The sequence below is a fragment of the Scophthalmus maximus genome, chromosome 6 (genome assembly GCF_022379125.1).
Source record: "Scophthalmus maximus strain ysfricsl-2021 chromosome 6, ASM2237912v1, whole genome shotgun sequence".
NCBI classification, from domain to species: Eukaryota; Metazoa; Chordata; class Actinopteri; order Pleuronectiformes; family Scophthalmidae; genus Scophthalmus; species Scophthalmus maximus.
This window is the reverse complement of record NC_061520.1, coordinates 19,159,529-19,175,000: the sequence shown is the minus strand read 5'-3', so window position 1 is coordinate 19,175,000 and position 15,472 is coordinate 19,159,529. Positions and strand designations below refer to the sequence as shown.

General features: G+C 44.5%; 1 protein-coding gene across 11 annotated transcripts in view; it reads left to right on the top strand.

The window, feature by feature from the left end:
* magi1b (membrane associated guanylate kinase, WW and PDZ domain containing 1b) overlaps nt 1-15,472 on the top strand; it is a 132,995-nt gene that overhangs the window by 52,458 nt on the left and 65,065 nt on the right. The window lies entirely within an intron of this gene.

Below are 15,472 nucleotides of genomic sequence, written 5' to 3'. Positions count from 1 at the left end.
ATAATATATAATATTTCAGCCTAATCCACAAATGATCCCTCTTGCCTTTCGACCGACGTTGGCCCATCACTTTCACCAGGCGGATCACTTCATCTTATTTGGAACTACACTCAAATTGTGGGTTGATCTGTTCCATCACACGCTTTCCCTCTTCATCCCAAAAACTGACCTGTCTCCCAAGCTCATAACAAGCATCAACTTAACGTGAAGTCAGCCAGCGTCCACCTTTCACCCATTCAGTCGGCCCAGTGTTAGCTTTGCTAATGTTGTTCGACCAGTTGGAGGACAAGTTTGGTGACTCCACAGTAAATAGGCTCATAGTATCTCATGTCCACAGGATCAATAGTACCAGTGATTGTAGGCGTCATGGCTTCGTCCAAGTCCCTCACCTTCAATCGCTGACCGGTATCTCCTTTTCTAGAGCCGGCTGGAATAGAGGCGTGAGTCTTTGACTCCCCCCCCCCCCCCCCCCCCCCCCCCCCCTCTGATTGTCAATACAGCAAAGATCTGAAGGCACATTTGTTTCCTGATGCCGGATATCTCCTTTTGTCGCTGCTGCTGCTCCAAAACTTTGAGGTGTTTTATTCTTCCCTGCTGTGAAAAACAACCCTAAAAGGCAGCATTAGTACTAGGGACATGGAATTGTAGCATACAGAGAGACCGTACAATTCATAACCCATGCTACATGATGCCAGTTTTGTGTTTTCCCTAGTTTGCATGTAACAGTGAAATCAACCGCATGGGCCAGTCGGGCAGAGTCGGGCTCATCATCGTGTTGTTAGAATTTAAGTTAAGTTCATTGTAGGAAATTCAGTTTAATATAACCTGAGACAGGAAAAAGCTGCAAGTTCATTAAATTAAAATAGTTGCTGATTACATTTCTTTGGATCAACTAAGTAAATAGCCCCACATTTCATACTTTATTTTTTGGTCACTTTGACAATGGAATAACTATAATTTGGAGTATTCAGACCTCTTCAAAAATGTTAAATAACTTTTTCTCAGTAATTACTTTTCACTTCCACCATCACAATACATTTCCAAAGCCTTAGCATATTGGATTTGTCTGTGTGCGTGTGTGCGTGCATGTGTGTTTTGCAGTTAATTTTTGACTTGAAAGCATCTCTCATTTCCCCAAACCAATGCTTTTCCTTTAATGGTTCTCATCAGTTCGTTTTTCAATTAGTTTATTCATGGCCCTCTCACGCAAATTACTCTCTGTATTACGGAGGCTCGTTTAAAGGACTTTATCTGCATTACCTCCAATGCCATATGTCAGCCAGACACTGGTGGAGGGTGGGGGTCTGGCCGTAATGGCCATTTTAATCACTGAGTGGTCAGAGGCACACCAGTAAAAAAGAAAATCCCAGTGTTGTTCGCAGTAAACAAAGCATGAAGGTGTTCCCTCTGCCATATGTTTTATAGGACTGTAAAGTTTTGTTGTCGTGCGACTCTCGTTGGCATATTAAATTTACAAATCCTTTGCCACGGCTTCATTTTTCTTCCCCTTGTATTATGGGAGGGAATGTTACAGTGGGCTCTGTCCATGAATAAATATTATTAAATGCCCCCCACACTCACAGAATAACACAAGACTTAAGGCAGCAGTTGTATACGCAGGCTAACATTCATACTCTTAATGTATGAGCGAGATAGATGTGGCCCGGCCTGCTTTGGCCTGTGATTGTGAGAGGTCAGTGTGTGTCCGTGTTGACATATGTCCAAAGGCTGTTCAAAGCACTGTCCATGTGTATGTGTAGGTGTAGGTGTGATTAATGCACAGCAAGCAGGTGGAGGAACAGATGGAGACGTGTGTCTGCGGATGCTGGGGCTTCTCCTCCTTCTAATGAACAGGCAGCAATGGTAACTAACGCGTCATGAACAACATTTCTGCATATCCTTGCGTCCTGTTCGTGTCCACACGAGTGCTGGTTCTAAATCAATGATGTACTCCTGTCTACGGGTGCAAATCGAGTTCACATTGGTACCTATTGCCTCCAGAATATAGCCACATGCCCGCCCCCTTCCGTCTGACACTGACTTTTGTCTCTGTATGTTACCAAACAACTGCCAGCCATACAAATGTATGCACCGTCAGCTAAAATAGCGTCACATATTCACCTGAGTGGCAAAGTTTAGCTCCAAAGTAGTGCAGATAGTGACTGACTGCTCCATGTTTTCACTTTGGGGCGTACTGTAGCTGTGTGCACTCTGCCGCGGAGACCGTACAGTTCTGCAAAGCCACGCAGACTCAACTCAGCCGAGGCTCTCGTGCACACTCACTGCCCTCCACACTTCCCATACACGCTTGCCCATGCAGAAGTGACTGCTCGGCAGCTTCAGGGATCGGAACCGGATTCACTTGTAGACCAAAGTCTGACTTTCTGACTTTTTAGTGCCTGTTAATATTATAATATAATTTAAATTGTTCTATCCTATTAGTTATTTTATCATTTCTGCTCCTAATACAACACATACAACGTTTGTAGTGTTTGTTTACTCACTGTCAAATACTAATACAATGAATTCATAGTGAGCGAAGTACAAACGTGCATTGATTTCATAAGTTAATGGGGGGGGGGTGCATATTGTTTTACTTCCACTAGATCCCAGCATATCAATGTCCTACGCTGTTATCGGGGCATTTTTCTTCATCTACTTTTCTGGAATTGATAATTCTCTGTGTACGACAGTTACTTCCAACTGATGGTGCTGGCCTGGGGACAGTGTAAACGCCATGTGTTGTCTCTAATACAATGCATTGTGTAACTTCCTTGCACTTGTGGAGGTATGTGCTGCTACTCCTCCTTGAAGTCCAACCTGCTTTGACACTGGGGCTCTGAACAGCCAATAGGAGTTAGAAGGGAGGCGACGAGGGGCTTGATCCCTCACTGGGCTTCCCACTTGTGATCACTGCCAACTATGTTTTCTGGGCTGTCATGCTGTGAGTGTTTACTCTGTGCCTGCCATGCACCCCCCGCCCCCCTCCCATTCCAATATCTCTGCAAACCAAAAAAACGAGAAATGGTTTTCATGTAGAAAGCAAGTTGACGAACTTACCCATTGTCGGTGTGCTCGTCGACATTCATCAGGATTGGCGTTTTTGTTTTAAATGGACTTCAAATATAAATGTAACACATGCAACATTTTTAATTTCCATACAGCACTTTTGACAGCCACATCCCATTCCTTCATGAGGTTCATTGTCAACATAAACTATTCTCCCCACTCATAACCCTGTTTAAATTTTTTGGAAGCCACAGCACTCCCACCCTCCCCCCATCTGCTGAGGCGTCCGTCGGCTTCCCTTGTGGTCACCCCGTCCGCACGTTCGGCATTCCCAACCTCCCATTATCCCCCGACAACCCTCCACCCCGTCTCTCCCACTCTCATTCCTGACCCCCCCAGCTCGTGACACCGCTGCCACTGCTGCTGCCGCCGCCGCTGCTGCTTCTGCGGCTGCTGCTCCCTTTTTTTCATCCGTATCGATCTTCTTCTTCTCACATTTTGCCTGCCAGTTGATCAGAGCAGTAGCTCGAAAAAGAAGAAGAAGAAGAAGAAGAAGAAGAAGAAGAAGAAGAGGGGATTTCTGTTAAGCCGGGCATCCTGTGTCCGCGAGCCTTGACGAGAGAGCTGTGGTCTCTCCTGCATCAAGGCAAGTAGCAGCGTTGTCTGCTGCGGTTGTTGTGACGTTGATGACTCGGGCTTCGCTTTCCCAAATGAGCGAGATTTGAAGAGGGGTGCATGTGCATGTGCGAGTGTGCGATGAATTGCGGGGGCTAGTCGCACAGACGATTGGACGACCTGTATATAGGCTAAGAGGACAGCTCAGAGGGAGGTGGGGGCTGAAGCCGCGGGGCTGGAGATGGGGGTGGGGTGGAGTTTGGGTGTGAGATGGGGGGGACAAGGAGGGGGGATGGGTGGAGAGGAGGAAGAGAGAGAAAAGGGACGGAGGGATGCAAAAACACTCTCTGACTCAAATCAACGCTGGCCGTTGCCAGCCAGTCAAGCCGACACAAACACATGTACACACGACTTGAGTCGTGGTTGTGCCAGGCGCAACCTCGTGGTCTGATATGTGCATGTTTTCTGCCTGTGGGTGTGTTTACAGTGTGTATGCAAGCCGCCTTCCTGGTGATGGTTCGGTGAGGTCACAGAGGGAGAATCACACACTGTGTCACCTGAACAAAAGGAACGCTCTCAATGCGAGGATGACTGTGCCATTCTTGAAATGCAAAAGGTGGTAGATCAAGAAAGCCGAAACTGGGAAGATTGTGTATCAGTCAGATACTGTGTGTGTGTGTGTGTGTGTGTGTGTGTGTGTCAACACTTTGAGATGCATCACATGAAGGACGCAGTTTTTGCCAAAGCTAGATAAATAGATTTAGACCTGACTTTCCATTTACAAGTCATTCCTGTCACACGAGTTCTTCGCCCTGCTTTAGACTCGAGCATGCAGCTGACGTGATGACCACAGTTGAATACAACTTTTGGTATTAATTGTGTGAATCTGGACATGGTGATAATTGTTGAATCCATTTAGGAACTCTTTGACCTGATTGGGCACCATGAAGGGAAGGCGGCACTATCGGTATATCTCTCACTTACTGTTACTACTGGTGTGTGCCGACGCGGAGCTGCTCCGTTATTAATGATACAATAACAAACACACTGTGTATAGTTTCCATTTAATATGAGCAGACAGAAACAAATTCTTTGTTCATATTTTGCGTAGAGCCAGACTAGCTTTTCAGTCTTTGTGCTTCGCTTTGTTTTTATCATCGAGAAATGGTCGAGTGGCATCAATCTTCTCATCTAATGCTCGGCAGGAAGGGAATTATTGTAATTTATAAGTTCATATAAATACATAATTTTGTCCATATTCCAACATTTCTTCATGGCGATTCCCAAAGCAGTCCGATTTGGAAGGGAGGCTCTCGGCCTGCTTGCAGGTAGAGCAAACGGGGGCCGTGAGCGAAACAATAGGAGCCGAAGTGATGCTGGTGGGGACGGGTTTCTTTTTTCTTTGTAGCCAACACACCATTAGCAAGGAGTCAAAGGAATGTTGTCAAACAGAGTGAGTGATGGGAGAAGTCGCCCCGGATTCATAGCGCCCAGCTGCCCCGCCCACACACTCTTGGGTGTGCATTGTATGCACACACTCGATCACTGACACCGTTGCACACACACACACACACACACACACACACACACACACACACACACACACACAGAGACACACACGTACCCGGCGGAGGCATAGAGATAGGATGAAGGCAGTATAGGACGTGTTTCTAAATTTGGACGCGTCTCTGTGCCTCTCTGTGACTGAGTCTGTTTTGACATATGAGAAATTTCCATTTGTAGAACTGGCAGCTCATACTGTGTTTCAAATGGTGCCGGCAGTCGGACAATGGCGCAATTAACTATTTACACAGTTTACCCATTGAGAAAAACACAATTTGGCAATATTAAAACATTTAAGGTCATTATGTTCTATGTATAGAGGGGTTTATTTTTGTCCCAGTGTATATTGGGTTCAACTGCAAGGGGCTTTTAATATTTAGTCAACAGTCACCCATATGAATGGGTTGGACAAAGTATTTGGAACATACGTAATACACTGCCAACTGGAATATTGTGCATTATCATTAAAAATCTGATTGATTTACTATTACAACTTTCAGATAAGGCCTGCTTTTCTTTTTTAGGACTTCAAATAAAACCTGACACTGCAGTTATTGAGAACACCAACAACGGGACGTGACTGCGACCTAGGCATGAAAAGACATGTGTCCCAAATTAACAATATACCAATGCTAATTTAACTTGCTGTTTTGGTAGTTAATGTGCAAAGTAATTATTGTTTTGTACCAAGAGGAAATCAATACGACAAGTACTCTGCAGGACATCCATTATATTGTTTCTTTGGTGCTGCCAAAGTCGAACTTTAGGGAAGAAAAAAACATTTCTGTCCAAAGATTTAACACTTAATCTTGGAGTAGTCTCACCACCGTCTTCACATTTACTTTCCATTTTTTCCCCGGCCGTGAGTTATTACTCATTTGTTTCTCACGAGCATTGTGTCCATCAACACCACACTTAAAAACAAACAAAAGCAACTTCGGTAGGCTTGCTGACATCATTGGACGTTCTCGGGTGTGTGAGTTTCCCTGTGGGAATACCAGTTTAGTTACGACAGAGTGGATTCGGGACACATTTGAGGGGTGTCTGGGGTTGAATGACACATCACGCGACCTTTGACCGACCTCCCGTTACCTCTTTTCACTGCCGTTCCCAACCCCCTCCTCTGACCACAGAGCATAACAGATGCATGGATGTGTGCCAGCTGGTCACTTTGACTCAGTTTTTCACTTTATTTTGGTCTTGTTGATACTTTTAAGTCATCAGCTTTAATCTTAAGTGAATCCTTAGATTTGGTTTGCCTTATTACGATGGTTTGCTCATTCCTAATGACAAGGATATACTATCCCTTGTGTACTTTTTCATCTGTCGGGGTTGTAACACCTGAACTTCTCGGTGATGTAGGAATCGGGCGAAACTTTTGAGCTCATTCTTTTGTGTTTGTCGTGTAAATGTATATATGCCCGGCTCTTGTCCCAGCTCCCATCTTTGTAAAGCCTCAGCGTCCCCTTCAAGGTTCTTCCGCTGACTTCCGTCCCCTCCAAATTGTTGGTCGAGGATGAATGGTCGGGAACTTGCTAAATGTTCAGCACGCGTATGTTCGCGTGAAGGACATCAGTGTCTGATGGAGAGGAAAGAAACAGGGGTGTAGGCAGAGGGGCTCTGTAAGGGCAAGAAAGAATTGGAGGTGAACGACCAAGAGAAGGAGGAGAGAGAGAGGAGAGAGAGGAGAGGGAGGGGAGGGGGGGGGGGGGGTGGGCGGGCGCATGTGGATGCCTATGAGACTGGAGACAGCGGGGCTCAGTCTGTGAGAGAGAGAGAGAGAGAGAGAGAGACAGAAGCCTAGCAGTGGTGTGTGTGTATGAGACGGAGAGCATTATAAGCCAATGTGGACGCTGCTTAGCCTAGCTCCCATTAGCTTAGCATCACAAAGCCAAAGCTGGACAGAGGACAGACGCATGGGAGGAGGAAGGGGAGGGTGAAAAGGAGAAGGAGCCGTGGATCTGCACTGGTTTTTTTTTCCTTCCACTAATTCACACCTGATTGGATTCCCCCCCCCCCCCCTCGCCTCCGTCTCCCGACGGACGTGGTGTTGTTCTGTGGACTGTGAGGACACGGAGGAGAAGACCCCTCGTAGGCGTCCCCCCCCCCCCGGCCGAGGTATTTTGTGCTCTTGTGTTTCATTTTGGGCAAGGTAGACGCCGAGGGGTTTTGCCGTGATTTGAATGGTTGGGGGGGGGGGGGGGGGGGGCTGGGATGGAGAGGCGGGCGGCGGGGACGGCCGCGCACCAGGCGTAAGGCATCGGGAGCCGAGCGAGGCGGACGGAGGCACACCGCCGGCAGTAATGGAGGCTGATGTGTTGTGGTCCAAAAGGAGGCAGTGTGTGTCTGCGTCTGTCTGTCTCAGGTATGCGTGTGATTGTCTGTGCCCCGCTTTGACTCCGGTGTATGTACAGTATGTGTGTTTTTGGGTGGCAGCGCTCCCTCCCCTGCGATGGCCGTGTTCAGGCTGTGCGATGTGTTGACATGCCTGATCATATTGGGAGCCATTACCTCCAGCTGCAAACTGCTGTCTGCCCTGTCTGTCTGTCTGGAGCCTTCTAAGGATGCTAAGGTTAAGCAGTCCCACCTTTCTCCACCTTCTTCTTTCTCTCCTTTCTCAATCCATCTCATGTCTGGATGAGCCACCCCCCCCCCACACCGCCCCTCACCCCCAATCTTTATCCGTCCATCCTCACTCCCTCCCCGCCCCTTTAAACGGATCCTTTTAAAGCCTTTTCTTTTCCATTTATATTTTGCTGTAGGTAGAAGACAGCCCGTGGTGCTTCTTTTTTCTTTTCTTTTTTTTTTTCCTGGGTGGAATAAAAAAGACAAAGGCTGGCTGAGAGTGTGTGCGTGGGGCATTTTCAGGCAGATTTCTGGCTGATTTAGCTTTACACTGCACGACTGGTCCTTCAGGTTTTTTTGTTTCTTATTCTAATACCTCTCGATCCCGTCCACTTTTTTTTCAGTATGGGATTTATCTAGATTTGAGAGCATTGATTGTGAACAGGGAAAAAACGTAGCATGTCACAGTGTCCAGAGAAAGGCCCGTTTTTTTTTTCTCATTGTGGTTTTGCATGTGTTTTGTCTTCACTGCGAGTGAGCCTCTTTTAGCCAGCCAGAGCACGACTGCCCTCTTCAAAATTTAAATCCCTGCCACTGTCACATGGGGAGAGGACCCATGACATATTTGGGGTGTGAGGAAGCAGGTGGGATGGTTGGATCGCAACACTGAAAAAGGTGAAAACAAACGAGCAGAAAATGTTGCCAGGATAATAGCCAGGAATTTTTAACACTGAAATGCTGGAATCTGTGGCCTGTGCTTTTTGGTTGGATTAACCCTTATTGGGGCAGATGGCTCCTTCCCACTGCTGACCTAACAAACCCCACTCGGCTCGTCTTGTCACACCTCCTGCATTTTTGTGTGTCTGTGTGTTTCGCCCCCCCCCCCCCCCCCCCCCCCACACACACACACACACACACACACACACACACACACACAAACAAAAAAAAAGGAAAAGCACTGGCAGTCTAACACTGGCCAAGATGGTGGCTGGATCTGTTTTGGTTTTGGAATATGACGCCAGTCTGCTCGCCCTGCACTCGTGTATGTGTGCGTGCACTCTGTGGCGCTCCACTTGAAAATGATCCATGAGGACATGCCTCAGTATCTTTTCGGAAAATGTGGACTGGCTGGCCGGCTCGACACGAGAGCATGTTTATTGTGCAAATTTAGAGAAAATGCTTCTCTAATAGCATCCGCACAACAGTTGGGTCTGTGAATGTTGCCAGCCTTTTCAGGGCAAGGCCGTTGCTCCTCCACGATCAACAGTATACACACTATTCTGTATTTGGCCACTTATTTTAGCAAGGCAGATTCTACAGTAAAATTGGCATACCCCACAGAATGTGGTCAATTTGAAAAGGCACATCTGCCAGATTACAGGTATGACTGTGTGATTGAATTTATGTCTGTTACCTCCATTAGTGTCCGACCGGTCCAGCCTAACAAGCCATACATTCCTAGCAGAGTAAAAGCACTCATTTGTATTATTATTTTTTCCTGAGATTTATGGTACATTTTGTATTTTGCACAGTTCTGTGGCATGCTTTCAGTGTAGGACATGTAGTGGAGGGCAAATTAGTTTGACTTGAACGTGAGATGACTGGACTGTGAAAGACATACAGCCGGCTAATTCAATCCACTACCAGGGCTGCCTTTCATGTCACACAGTCATCACATTTCAATTCAAAGCCGCATGATTCAGTGCGCAGGGCAATTTCCTTTGCAGTTAATACAGGCAAGACTACGGGGGAAGCATTTGGTTGCTATATATTCAGGCGCCTATCTTTATTAGAGAGGAAGCCGGAGCTGTTAGGGTGCACATCACGCTGACCCAGCGCTTCACCCACTCACTCGAGTTTCTCACGTGAGACGTGCACAGACTGAGGACGACAGAGAAGTCCCAGCCTGTCCCCTGACTTCTTTGAACAAACTCCAAGTCACCACTATTTCATTTTTAAGTCGATTGTTTAGTTTGCACATCAAAGTAAACTGTCTGTTGTGAGTCCAACAGTGACATAGGAGTTAAATCAGTACATTTTAAAATGGAAATGAAAGTACCAATATGGCATTTAAGACTTATGGTTGATCGATGGCACATATTCTAGTAACATGTATTTGGTATTCTTCTTGTTAGTTTCCCCCCCCCAAAAAAAACATGTGTCTCTTGTTTCACTGCATATAACAGAGAATTTTCTTTATCCGTCACATGTGGATTGTGGGATCACTGATCATTTAAATAAGTGTGGTAGCCTAAAAGTATGAGGCCTTATTTAATGCACTTTTGTATTACGTGACATCATCAGCATCTGAGTGGCAAAATTGAGTTTGGGCTCTTGGCAGGACTCGGTCAGCGGCTCGAGTAAAACCGCAGTTGTCCTCCGGTCAAACCCCGAAAGCAGGAACAGTTGTGCCCGGCCACACAGGCAGTCGTCACATCTGCCAAATGTGCTGGAGTCGGAGAAAACGCAAATGGTCAGACCAGAGGATGGGTGGAGGAGTCTGTGGTATTAACTTTCCTAATATTCTTTGTACGAAAAGGGAGAGTGGTTGAATAGTGGCTTAGAGAAGGGGGGGGGGGGTTGCAAGTGTTATAGATTTGCAGGAGTGGAACAAATGAGAGGAGCAGTAAAAGAGGGAAGAAACAAAGCATGAACAGAAAACAAGGGATGGAGTGGAGGAGTCTTAGGAGCAGAGAGGAGCGACGGAGGGGAGTGACTGCTACGAGTCTCCTGTGCTATATGCTGAGGATCACGCTCATGGAGATTGTCATCGAGCTTTGTGAATAGCAGCTTCTTCTCAAGCCTATCACATACATTTAACTCTCTACACAATGTTTTGACAGTGATGCATGTGTTTTATCCATTTCATTGTTTCCACGTCAGCCGCAAACTGCTTAAAGTGCACTCTTTCAAATAACTACTGTCCTGAATGACCCGAATGCCAGAACACAAGCCGAATAAGAATAACGGGGGCCTAATAATTGAACAATTATGATAATGAATCATTGGCAAACACATTTATGATGGCCTACTTTTCACTCATGACAATGATCATGAACAATATGTTAAAACGCATCACCCCCCCCCATTGTTTCTTTATGGGTTATTTTAATACATGCATTTTCAAAACCCCAATAAACCCACAAAGCATGTGTTTTGCACCTTACTGTGCATTCTGTTTCTCTGAACCCGCTGACTTTTGACGACAATATGTAACTGGGTCATACTGAAGTCTGTGAATCTGTTGGTGTAGTGTGGGCATACACTCAAGGCTTGCTTAAAAAGGAACAATGGATTGTGATGAAAGAGAGCGTCTTGATTATCTGATGTTTTTGTCCAAGAGTCAAACCATTGGTCATTTGAGTCTCAGTAACCTACTGTAAACAGTGGTTTCAGGCACGTCCCTAAATATTGTATAGTGTTTTCTTTAGAGCTTGACTAACTTGTTTGGTCAGGTCACTTTTCCTTGTCAAGTATATGAAGGTTAAATTGGCTGGGGGACACAAGTATGAGGAACAGTAATTTTGAATAATTTGCCATTAGATTCAAATGCAGTCATTTTAAATATAGCTCTGAGATTTTTGTGGCTACATGTTACTTGTCATAGAAAGTAGAAATAGCTGAGGTGTTCACATTGTTGTTGTGTGACATTAAGGGGCGTATGTGCGTTAACCCCTGATGGTCCTGTTTTTCCTCACTGATGCTATTTTGTCATCAGCATCGACGTGTGAGAGGGCCAGTGTTTTGAGAGAAGATGAACATTGATCACTGTCCGTTTCATGAATCATGTGAATCCAACAGATCCCTTAACACATACACTGCTTACCTCTCTATAGCCTTTCAGGTATTGTTTGTGTTAGGTCAACTTTACATTTCTGTTAAGTCCACCCACTTCTACCCTCAGGCCAAGACGTTCGTCCGCCTGTCTGCTTTGTCTTTTTGTGTGTGAATCCGTTGGATCAACCTTTTCAGTGGTACTAACTCTGGGACCAGCGAACACAAAGTTGGATTTTATTTTTTTTACCACGTAGCCCTTCGCTACTGTTACTCTGCATAATGTTTTTCCCGCCTCTGAGAATTCACCGAGGAGGAAACACAATTTGGACTGCTTAAATCAAGATGAGGGAAGATACATGCGGTCAAATATCCATTGTGCTGCTGCAGCTCACCTCTGTGGAGCCATTTTCAAAGTTTGAACAGTGACATTCAAGAATATTGGGACTCGCTGGATTCACTTGGCCCTGTCTCTTTTGGTAGCGTCAGAGTCTAGACATGTCCTCTTTTTTTCCTCTGAACCTTTGTGGGTGTTTTGGATTGCACAGAAAGAGAAGAAAAACTGTTACAATTATGGACGAGGTAATTGAGCCCGCGTCACTGACATCTTTTGACGTCAAGAATACGCTGCAAGAAGAAGCCTTGCTTTTGAAAACTGCCATGCCGCCCGACCAAACTGAATCAAATGAAGACGTCAAACATGCCTGCTCCTCAGCTCCCAGACAGGACCCCAAAGTTGTCCAAGGAGTCAAGCCCCACATTGTCCTTGTGGAGGGAATTAAATGTAGGTCACAGCTGAAATGCGGGGCCAGGCCTGGGGGATATGTGGGCCCAGGGTGCTCTATTGCTCTGGGGGGGGGGGGAGCATAGGAAATAAACAGATTTTTCACACACAAGTTATTTTTAGAAGCTGGGTTTTGCCTGTATGCGTGCCTGTGCAGCCTCCGTGTTACATTTTTCATCTGTGTTTGAAGCCATCGAGTTAAAAAAAGATGGCTAATTTTAATGCCATGTCTCTCCGTTTGTCATTAAACCCAATTGTTTCTATCCTGAGCTGCTTCTCTCTCCACTGCGAGCATTCCCATCCTGTCCTCATGCAGGACATAGCGTGGTTGAAGTGATCGTAACTCGCCTCTCAGTCTTCCATCGTGCTGTGGAGGATGTTTCAGTGCATAATTGATGGATTAATAAGTTTTTGGTCTTTCCTATACAGTCATTGTACTCTGAGAGCTAACCCTAGTGTCATCCGCCTTTCAAAAATGTCCGCAACCTTAGTCTGAGTCTACAGTGCCACTGGAAGGGCAGATGCTCCCTTAGAATAGTCTGCCATCAATTAAATATAGATGAGGTGCTTGGATTTGTCTGACAGTGTTATTTGTGCTTCAAGAGGGAAGCGGTGGAGATCTTCCATATATCAAGCACATTGAAGCTTTAAATTTTGTTCTGCAGTTATTTCAATCAAGGTCTATTTCAGGTTTTGCAGTTGAGTGGTTTGTTCAGTATGAGATATGCAAATACTTTTATGTCTAATTTATTCTCATAAAAGTAGAGTAAGAAGCTCTCCATTGTTCAGCACTTGCTTAAGAGGTGACTCATCAATGCGATATACAGTCAAAGACGGAAACATGTATCTGTTCTTTTATATAAAGTCTGCGACAGATGCTTTGTATAAGAGCTTGTTACAGACTTACAAAATGAGTCGTCATCTTGTTGAGTAACTGTCTGAACACAATTGAAAACCGCCACATCGGTATCTTCATTGTTGTTCTTGGACGCGGATGTGAACCAGGAACGTGACCGTTCAGTCCGTTCAGTCGAGATGATGAAAAGACTTTCAGAAACGAGACAATTTGAAATTGATCCTCTGTTAGCGACGTGACGGTTTAGACAAAGTGGGAAGGCCAAGGTCACAGCGAGGGTTGTCGTGTATTGATTGTTGTTTGGAAAGACACCATGGTGAAACTGGATGCTCTTTAAGCCAAATCCGGAAAAAAAACTGTGGAAAAAGAAACATTTTGACTGTCAGTGCCAAGGGGAAAGGTGACTCGCTATTAGCCCTACAAACTGTCACAAAAGAAAGCTTTTGCAACAAGCAAGATTTATATAAAATAATTGGTTTAACATTTAAATTAGGTTTGTTCTTAGCATTCATAATATTAGTCTAAGCCTAAATTCTAACCCTGCTTACCAAGCGTGTATGGCGAAAGTGTTTGATCGTTAGTTGCAGCCCTTTGCAATTTCATTATCAAATCATCTACCAATTAATTTATTGATCTATAAAATGTCAGAAAATTTTGAAAGGTAACGTTATAATTCACAACAGGGCAAGGGGACATATACAGATGTCTTGTTTTGCTTAAATTAGTTCAACACACACACATATATATATATATATTTATCTATATATATTTATTAAATGAACAGAAGGTTTGACACGTGAGAAGCTATAACCAGCAACTCTCAGATTTTTGGGCTTGAAAATATACTCAATTGAATGAACATTGATCATCAAAATAGTTTATTAATTTTCTGTTAATCAGCTAATTGATAAATCAACTGTTTGTTGCAGCTCCAGTTTTCTATATATAACCCCTAAAGACAAAACAGTGATAGCATCCCGTTGGAATCTCTTTCTGGGCAAACCCATCCTAAAATCTTGGCTCTGGTTTAGTCCACCTACTCTTGCAAAAAGAAAAAAGAAAATATCCGGCTCGGTTCAGCTCTGAGGATATTTGACTCTCTTCAGTAGTGGCTGGTTTACTCTGGCTCCCTGCTGTGTCATGCTGGACAGGCTGTGTGCACAGTAAGTGAGGGCTACCAGGCTAAACACTGACCCAATAAAAATGGTTCATGGTGTCATCTGGACCATTAGTACTAGCAGCTCTGATATTGATAATATCACTGAATGGAGCTTTGGATTTTTACAAATATAAATGGCTGGCAGTCATTAAAGTAAATAAGATGCTTTGGAATTATTCTTAGCTGAATACGGGTCAAAATGGCCAGTAGATCTTTTCATATGGGCTAGTAACCAATGCTTGAAATGTAATTGAAGTGAAAGAAAGTTAAACAAAGCTTTACTACGATCAGTGTTTACCTTTGCTGTTCAGCTACCTGCTACACCCAGATGTCAGTAAATGATGGAGAGATTCAACTCAACAGGACTGATGGCAACAATTTAGCCTTTCAAGTAAAGAATATTAGTTGGTTTTTTTTTTAGATGGAGAGATTATGTCATGGGAAACGGGTTGTTTCATTTGCTAAGCTGAGAGAGTTAGGGGAATTGAGTTTTATTTTATGCTTCTCCCACCAAATTATAATATCTATTTGTTTGTTTATTTAAGGTTTGTGTACTGTGATACCATTGAATGCATGTTGCCGTTAGCAAAACACATTTCCATATGCCCTCACTTAGCAGGTCATTTTCACACAAAAGATACACAATTGTAATGCACAAATTAATGAAACATACTGTGCACTACAGTACACGTGGCTTTTTTTGGTTTTTGGAAATGGATCCAAAATAGTCGGAACAGAAACTGTGAAATTGAATATATCTTTTTGACATCTCTGTCTTTATTTGGTCAGGCGAGTATTTCAGGCCCATTGATACTGGCTGGAAGAGATTAGATCGTGTAAGAAAAACTAGGATGCATCAGTGTGGAACCAAAGAAGACTCATGCAAATGATCTGCAGGAAGCCTTGTAGAAGCAGCAGAACCTGAATGGACAGCAAAGAGGTCGGACTAATGTTTTCTGTTGTCCTCGCCGAAGTGACTTGAGGTCTGAACTGTAGCAGGCTGGTTACTAGATACTGAGGTCAGTAGATTTTGAATGTAGAGGGTCAACAGGATTTTGATTGGGATTCTTGAAGGAGGATGGTTTCAGTGCATCTCAAGGTGCAAAAATTGATATTCATTAAGGCCACTTCATAGTTTTGTATTTAA